The sequence below is a fragment of the Sceloporus occidentalis genome, unplaced genomic scaffold (assembly GCF_023333645.1).
Source record: "Sceloporus occidentalis isolate IW3139 unplaced genomic scaffold, rSceOcc1.0.p SCAF_5, whole genome shotgun sequence".
NCBI classification, from domain to species: domain Eukaryota; kingdom Metazoa; phylum Chordata; class Lepidosauria; order Squamata; family Phrynosomatidae; genus Sceloporus; species Sceloporus occidentalis.
The window spans coordinates 61,526,263-61,535,109 of NW_028316985.1; positions in this window are offsets into that span (position 1 = coordinate 61,526,263).

The window sequence follows — 8,847 nt, forward strand, 5'->3', positions numbered from 1 at the left end:
GTTCTGAATGGGCTGTTCTCCTACCAGAATTATGAAAAACAATTCCTAGATATTTGAAAGTCTTAACCTGCTGTATGTGTTGTCTATCGAGTGTCCATTGTCTCAATTTGGGGCGGTGAGCAAAAGTAAGAATCTTAGTCTTAGAGGAGTTAATTATTAATTTCTCCTCTTTGCAAAACAAAGCAAGAGAGTTTAGGGCTCTTTTAAGTCCAATGGGGGATAACGAGAGGATAACAACATCGTCCGCATAGAGCAATGAGTTGATATGCTTATTAGCCAACTTTGGAGGATGAAAAGAAAGATTATTCAAAGCAGTAAAAATTAAATAAAGTGCGGGCCAGGACACATCCTTGCCTTACACCCGTCTTAACAGGAATTGTCTTGGAAACATGTCCTTGGAGACTACATCTAACCTTGATATTAGAATTCTCATGGATCTTAATAAGAGGCAAGAGGAGTCGTTTGTCTATATTAGTGCACAATAGTTTCCCCCACAATCTAGATCTATTAACTGACTCAAAGGCGGACTTAAAATCTATAAATGCCGCATATAGTGGTTGACCATAATGGAGGTATTTTTCAACAAGATATTGCAGTATCATTGCATGGTCAATAGTGGATCGTCCAGGCCGAAGGCCTGCCTGTTCAGCCAACAGAATATCCTCGGACTCAAGCCAATCTAAAAACTTATTTAAAAGGTGTTTTGTGTACAACTTACTCACCAGTTGTAAGAGATATAGAGAGGGTTAAGACTAAGCCAGTGGTTTTCTGCTATCTGGTTTTAGAAATCTGTTTAAAATGGTGTACTAGCAAAACTGCTCAGGATTGGTAAGCTCTGTTGATAGAAAAGGAAACTAATCTTTGGCCCCTGGAATTGCATCCAGAGCAAGATCTTGTAGATCAAAGAAAGAGTTCTGATCTTGCAGGGGATCTGACTTCACATCCAGGGCTCCCTGGTGGGCAGGGCCCCCTGGTGGCATGGTTCTTAAATGCTGGTATTAAAGCCACAAGGTTGTGAATTCAATCCTACAGGGCTCCAGGGTCCACTCAACCTCAATCCTTTTGTAGACTAGTAAAATGAGTACCCAGCTTGTTGGGGCCAATAACCACTTAGGAAGTGCTAGTTCACTGATAAGTGGTATAGAAATGTATTTGCTTTTGCTATATTGCTATTGCTATTCCCCACTAGTGTGGAAATTTCTTCAGCTCTCTCCTTCCTGATCCTGAGAGAAGAAAGAAGTGGATGGATTGGGGACATAGTGTGGGCAGATTAGAGCAGGCTTGAACAATCAGGCCAACAGGCTCTTTGAGGAGAACAATGTATGCCACAACTGGGACTGGTGTGAAAGTATATTTTGTCCTATTGCAAGCCATTGCAAGCAGTGGGAGGGAAATTGCAGAGGAGCCTGGTAGGGCATTGGATACATCACAATCTCTAAATTCAGAATATTCCAACTCCAAAGGTAGGCCAAAGTGGAGTAGCAAGATGACTGATCAATCACAGCATCACTTACCTGCTAGGGTATGGAAAGAAACGGAGAAAAGGGGAAGCATGGCTTATATGTCCTTCAAGCTACCTCAAGGAAGACATTAGGGTAGAAAAGCAAAATAAAACATGAAAAGTTAGGGGACACCCCACCCCTGGTTATCTCCCAGCATCACATGTCTTTATAAAAGGACGTGTACAGCTACCAATAACACAATACACTTGGAAGAAGAAATGGAAAACTCCACTTTTTGCTAAATACATTAGACTGGGAGCAAAGAGCGGCATGTCTATAAGCAACTGCCCTTCTGGAAGTCTGCCTTGCATTGTGAGACGTATGCTATGCAATATACAATATACATTGTCAAAATATCTTTGTTAGGCCATCAGTTATTAGCAATAATAACTTCTTCCTCTTGCCTTGCTATAATCGCAGAGCTGTGTTCAGCCACTTTAAGCTTGTTGACTTCTTTGCTGGAGAAAGTCAAGGAGTGACAGGCAGTAATCACTATGTCAGTGTGGATATAATTTCAGTTGCTGAATTTGTTTAAGAAAATTGATTAAACTCATATTGGATAGTTTTGGATGAAACAAGCCGCATAAAATCCAGTTTCAGGTGGATTCTATGTAACTACAACAGTTCAGACTAAATGCTCCAAAGGCTCCAGATCCTGTCTGATCTTGGAAGATTAGCAGGGTCAGCCCTATATGTACTTGGATGGGAGACCACCAATGAAGAGCAGAAGCTGTAAGAGAAATCAACTGGCAAAACCACCTCTGAATATTCCTTAACAACAACAAAAACCTATTAACTTTATGGAATCGCCATAAGTCAACAGATGGTTTGAAGGCACACACACATAGCATAGTTCTGACATCTTTATGGTTTTGTGAAGAACCTCACGTTTTAAGCGACAACTCCCAGAAAGGCAAGAGGGCTGAAACCTTTTTTCCCCATTAGCAACGATTAACCATTTGCTTATTAGGAATGAAGGGATAAATCTGATCTGACAGCCAAAAAAAAAAAAAAAAAAACCAGCAAATCTACGAACAAATAAGTGTGTACAGCAACAAATCTTTTCCAATATCTATAACTGCATCACTAAAACACAAGATAGATTTTCAAAAGAGCCATAAGGAATTTGGGTTTCCACCACTTCACAAAAGCTTTTATCCCCTTGGTAGTTATGAAGTCTGTCATTTCCACAAAAATTTGTAACAGAAAAATACAATTTTATCTAAGATTTTCAAAGAAGAGAAGGCTTGAAAACATTAAATTCTCTATAATTTGGCCTCGTCTAATTTTGTTTACTCTTGATAAGGTGGAGTACTGCTTCCCTCATCTATTTTAATTAGTACAGTGTGGCAGCTTAGAGCAGCGTCGACAGAACAGTGCCCTACTTTGCATGGTCATTTAGTTCACCAAGGCTATAGTTTGTGGATTTGAATAACATACATTGACTCCAGATGATCTTTTCTTGTGATGTTCATTTTTGACTTTTTGCTTATCTACACACATGCCATAAAGTTCCATCTAATACCAAGCTTTAATTGGAAGACCCAGCATTTATTTTCTTCATTTATGGAGCTATGTTCCTTCATTTATGCTTCATCTCAGCTCATCAGATCACAGATATGGAAAGAACAGAACTTTCTTCATTGCTTGTTTTTCCTGGATGCTGGGTCTCACTTGTTTATTTCATGTTAACTGTGTTCATTTACTTCACTGAAAAGCAGCCATGACTGGAGTATCTGCTGTTCTCTGTGTGTATTTTTTAAAATCTCTTGTTTCCATGGAAACACATTTCTCTTGTCAATAGTTATCTGGATGGGACTGTTTGTTATTCTGCCAAAGTCTGGGGCTGGCAAAGTTTGCTAGTACATTGTTCCTGTGCAGATATACATACCATTACATTTACATTGTGGAGACCTGTGCCCTTTTTCATTACCTCTGTCTGGACCTCTAGCCTGAGGCATTGCAGAACGGTCACTACCATAATTCCTCTTCCTATTTAGTAGCCTACTTCTACATGTGTGACTAATGCTGCTTTAGTAACTGTAGCAACAGGAATGCACTTAAAAGTGATATCTGTTGTTTTTTATAACTACCCATACCTGGCTCATTGGGTTTTTTTGCCTGCTGGTTATTATTCATTTTAAAAAGCAGCCACAATAGGTTTTTCACTGTAGTATTAGATAAAATGCTTGAGTACACTGTGTTCCCTTTCTGGAGACAAATTATGGTTTTGTGTATATCAATATCACTGGAGTAACTCTACAGACGTCAATACAAACGTCAGCTTGTATCCTTTCATTTCCATGAATAAATGGCAGCACCACGTCAAATAGTAAATATCTACTTCTCTATAAGAAGTTGCTCTTTGCCAAAAACAGGGGGAAAGTATGTTGAATGTTTCCAGTACTTATTCTCCAATGTTTTTCACACATTCTGGCTACATACTCTACCATATAAATGTGTTGGTACTTCGTTACACCCTATTAAGGAACCAAGCCAAAATGTCCAGACTCATTACATATTAGAGAATACTACTTTCATCAAAGCTAGCTTTGTTGATGTGGAGGATTGGTCTAGAGAGGTTTTTGACTTGGCATCCAATTTAATGACATATAATAAGAATTGGGAGACATTTCAAAAAACTCCTAACAAATATTTATTGTTTATTATGATGAAAGAAAATGACAAATCAAGTGTTAGAGCCATAAATGCTTGGGGTATGGGCAAAAACTGGTTCCTTCATTGGTGGAATATTTTTGCCTTGGTCTGTTTGTTTAGGAATAGATTCACTTTCTTTTTCCATTTAAATTACTCAACAGTTTTATCAATAACAGTTTTATCAAGAAATGTGTTAAATGACACCTAGATATGCAATTTCTTTGTTAGAAGATGACTTCAGTATGAATTCTACTTGGAATGGACACTTTGGCAATCGTTTTCTTTGGATTACACTATGCTTGAAAATGGCCAGATTCAAACCTCCAATTTGAATATCAGATCTGGAAGTGACCAGGTGCCAACTTCCAGTTCTGATTTTCAGTGCTTTAGGATTTTCAGCATTTAGGAAGACCCTTCCTCTTGTGCATATATTGCCTCTCCTGGAAGTGTCTTGGAACTGAAATAATGGGTCGCAAAAAAAATAATAATCTGTGTAAGGGAGGCTTCTTGAGGATGCAAAAATAGTTCTCTGGGCTGGATGATACTTCAAGCCTCCTCACAAGATGCACGTTGTTGATGATGTTATTTTCTTTATATTGACTTCTATCCTGCTTTTTTCCCAGTTGAGGACTCCAGGCATTTTACCATAATTAAGATGAACATAGTCAAAATTTGTCTCATACAAAAGTTAAAAATTAAACTATCAAAATATTTGAAAACAGTTAAAAATACAAACAATTAGGGGGGAAAGCCCTACAAATAAAAATCAAGCACATTATACAAGGTCCTTTTTCCCTTAAGAAAAAACAAAACTTTGCTGTGTCCAATTAGATTTTTACCATGGAAATTGGTCACAATTGTATACAATGTTAAGATACAAAGATAAGTGAACCAACACTCCCTAAACAGTTTACAACGTATAAGCCAATTGCCCCCAACAAGCTGGGTACTCATTTGACCAACCTACGAAAGGATGGAAGGCTGAGTGGACCTTAGAGGCCTTCTCTAGGATCAAACTTACAACATTGTGGCTGCAGTACTAGCATTTAACTACTGCACCACCATGGCTCCTTATTATTATTATTATTATAGTGTCTAGAAGATAAAGGGAAATAATAGCACTATTCTATTCTACTTTGGTCAAACCTTATCAGGAATATTATGTCCAGTTCTGGGCACCCCAATTCAAAAAGGTTGTTGACAAGCTGGAACATGTCCAAAGGAGGGCAACCAAAATGGTGAAAAGTCTGGAAATTATGCCCTATGAAGAATAACTTAGGGAACTGGATATGTTTAACCTGGAGAAGAGAAGATTAAGAGGTGACATGACAGCCATGTTGAAATATTTGAAAGAATGTCATATTGAGGATGGAGCAATCTTGTTTTCTGCTGCTCTAGAGACTAGGACATGGAGTAATGGATCCAAGCTACAAGAAAAGAGAGTCATGTTTAAATACTGGTATTTAACATATTGAAGATGGAGCCAGTTTGTTTTCTGCTGCTCCAGAGATTACCACACAGAACAATAGAGTCACACTACAGGAAAAGAGATTCCTCCTCAACATTAGGAAGAACTTCCTGACAGTAACAGCATTCCCTCAAAGTGTAGAGGAGTCTCCTTCCTTAGAGGTTTTTAAACAGAGGCTGCTGGATGGCCATCTGTCAGGAGTGCCTTGTGTATTCCTGCATGGCAAGGGCTTGGATTGGATGACCCTTGTAGCCTCTTCCAACTCTATAATTCTATGAATAATCTATTAATAAAAGTCCTGTGCTATAAATGCTCTATTCCCTACTGGTCTGTTTCTGTGCACAATTTAAAGTGCTGGTTATGACATACAAAGTTTTATATGGCTTAGGTCCAGACTATTGAAACAGACTTTGAGGCTGTACAGACCAGAGATAAATGCTGCCATTGAGGCGGGGTGGGGGCCACATGCCATGCACCCCAGTTCTGCTCCATGCTGGCATGATGCTGTGTGCCCCACTGCATGGCAGGAGGTATCTTGATGCAACATGTACACGTGCTGCACCAAAGGAGTGCCCAAAAGCCATGGTGCCAGCCGCTATGGTGCCCTTTCCACAACACAAAAAGGAACTGCTTTTTACAGCTCCTTTTTGCGCCATGGAAAGACAAGATCAGGGGCGCAGTGTGCATTGCATTGATCTTGATGTGGCTAGGAAAGGGGCAGCGTCCCCTTATTTCCCCTGTAACTGTAGGATAAATCAGGAGACTATTATTATTTCTTTATATGAGCCTTCCTGAGTTTTAAGATCCTCTGGGGAGGGTTTCTTCTCAGTCCCACCACCATCACATTGCCTGTGATGGAGAGAGACATTTCTGTGGCTATTGATCCTCCTCAGAGATGCATAAAATTAACCTGTGCTTTGTATGCTTGGTCAGAACATGTTCTCAACTAATATCAATTAGCCCACCCCCACTCACTTTGCTTGGGCTTCTGTGAGCCTTCAGCTCCTTGCACTACTGGAAAGTAGTCCCTGAGAGCTTTCCTAATTTGAAATCTAGTGTCCTCTTTTTAAAAAAGAAGTTCCCCATTCTAGTCCTAAAAAAAATGTGTGGTTCATTAGTTGGGGTGGATAAATGAATAGTATTTAGCAAGTCCAATTGTACAACTTTAAAAAGAGATACCCCTCACTATGTCAAATATGAGAGGTTTGATCATGAACCAGCCATAGCTAAGTACTTCGAAAGTATTATTGATTGCAGCGGGTGAGTCAGTTCAACACATGCATGCATATTCCTGCCAAAATCAATGGGAGATAAGGCTGCCTAGATTTGGCCTTTGTTGTGTGTGGTTTTTTTCATGTGGAAATTTAATGTACTAGCTTATGTTAATTACACTTCAGTTCTAAATACACATGCCAGTATATCTCCCCTCATACCAGAGAATAACCTTGTAGCACTGGAGTAATGCTATAATCTGTCAAAATGTGCTGGCAAATCAGCTGGTCTATTTCATCCCAAGTATCTATTTGCTGGAGTCAGCTTGTTCTAACATTGGCCATTAAGGCTAAGACCCACTGGCTACATTTTAAAGATGCTTCTGATTCATCTTGGAACATTTACCCAGAAATTATTTAAGTGTGATGTGCTGCCCTCTCCTGGCAGTATTGTTATAACAAAGGTTCCACATGCTGGAGAATTCAAAATTCTGGTTAAGTACCACACAAAAATAAGGTTGTTTGTCCTGCTGATAACCCCTGAATCCTACCATAGTGGTAGCAAATATCTCCTTGATTTCGCTGAACCAAAATATTTCAGTCAATACTACATTCTGGCATCTAATGTTTATTCTCACTGTTCCAGCTACAAGTGGCATTGGCTCATTTACTGCATTAGATTCTATGTTCGGATGATGATTATTTTAGTTTCTTTTGTAAAAAAAAAGCTAATGAACACCCATTTCATAATTAGAATTATTTCATCCTCAGATAAATTACTACTGTCTCGCAATCTGTACCCTTTCCTCTTTTGCTGCTTTCATATCTAATTTCAAGTCACAATACTATCAAATTTTGAAATTAGTGGATGTGTGAATTGAATTTGGCATGTTTGTAATTCCTGAATGTATAATCCTGACACAGATCTACCTAACATTTCACCATTTTTCATAATTTTGGATCTCTGCCCCTAAGGGGACAGAACAGTGAATTAATTTGCTGTGGCACATATTTGTGCATGAGTTATGTGAATTCCTGATCCTTGTTGCAATAAATATAGCACAGTGTTTCACAAGGGGTTAAGATACATCTCATATGTTTCAAACGAGAGAGTTGGGTTGTATATATAACATAAATGATAGGTAATTATTTCACATCCTGTTTCTTCAATGCCCTAAACACAGGAAATCTTTTCTTCACAGCAGTTCTTCATGCTTGTAGATAATAAGGGTGTGCTTTGTCTCCTGGAATTCATAGCTACATTGATACAGCAATGCGGTGCCATTATTAACTCTCATTAAAACATATACAGTTCATTCAGTGACACCACAGAATCTGCAAAAGAAAAAAAGGAGTTCTGTCTCTTGAGATCAAAGACAGGTTTCTTTTTCTTTCATATTCTTTATTTACACACCACACATATAAAAACGTACATATAAAAACATCCAAAAGATATAATTTCCAACACACAAATCAACACACATTTTCATTCTCCCTCCTCCTATTTCTTTTCATTAAGATGCCTGTTGGGTTACCTCTTATCAGCTACTTTCAAGTTATTCTCTCTTCTCCTAATCTTCCCAACTCAACAATACTCTGTTATTTTCTCTATAGACTCTATAGGCTGTGTATTTTTCCATAAATATGTTCATCCTGATTGTTTCTTCGCCCATACTCCTAAAAACCAGTACCTTTTATAAACTTATACAAATTGTATTTCTATCCATTTCCCACAGCTTCCCATATATATATATATATATATATATATACACACACACATACATACATACACACACACACACACACACACACTACCCTATATAGAGGATACTCTGTATTTACCAAATTTCCCCCAAAAGACGGATTTGTTTCATAGCCCATATTAATTTTCTTCAAGAGGCTGCCTATGTTAGGTTGCTTCAAGAAAAAAAACAACAGGGTTAACGGTAGTTGACAGTAATTAAATACCAGCCACAGTAGTAAATCTTTTGGACAGGACTTTGAACAC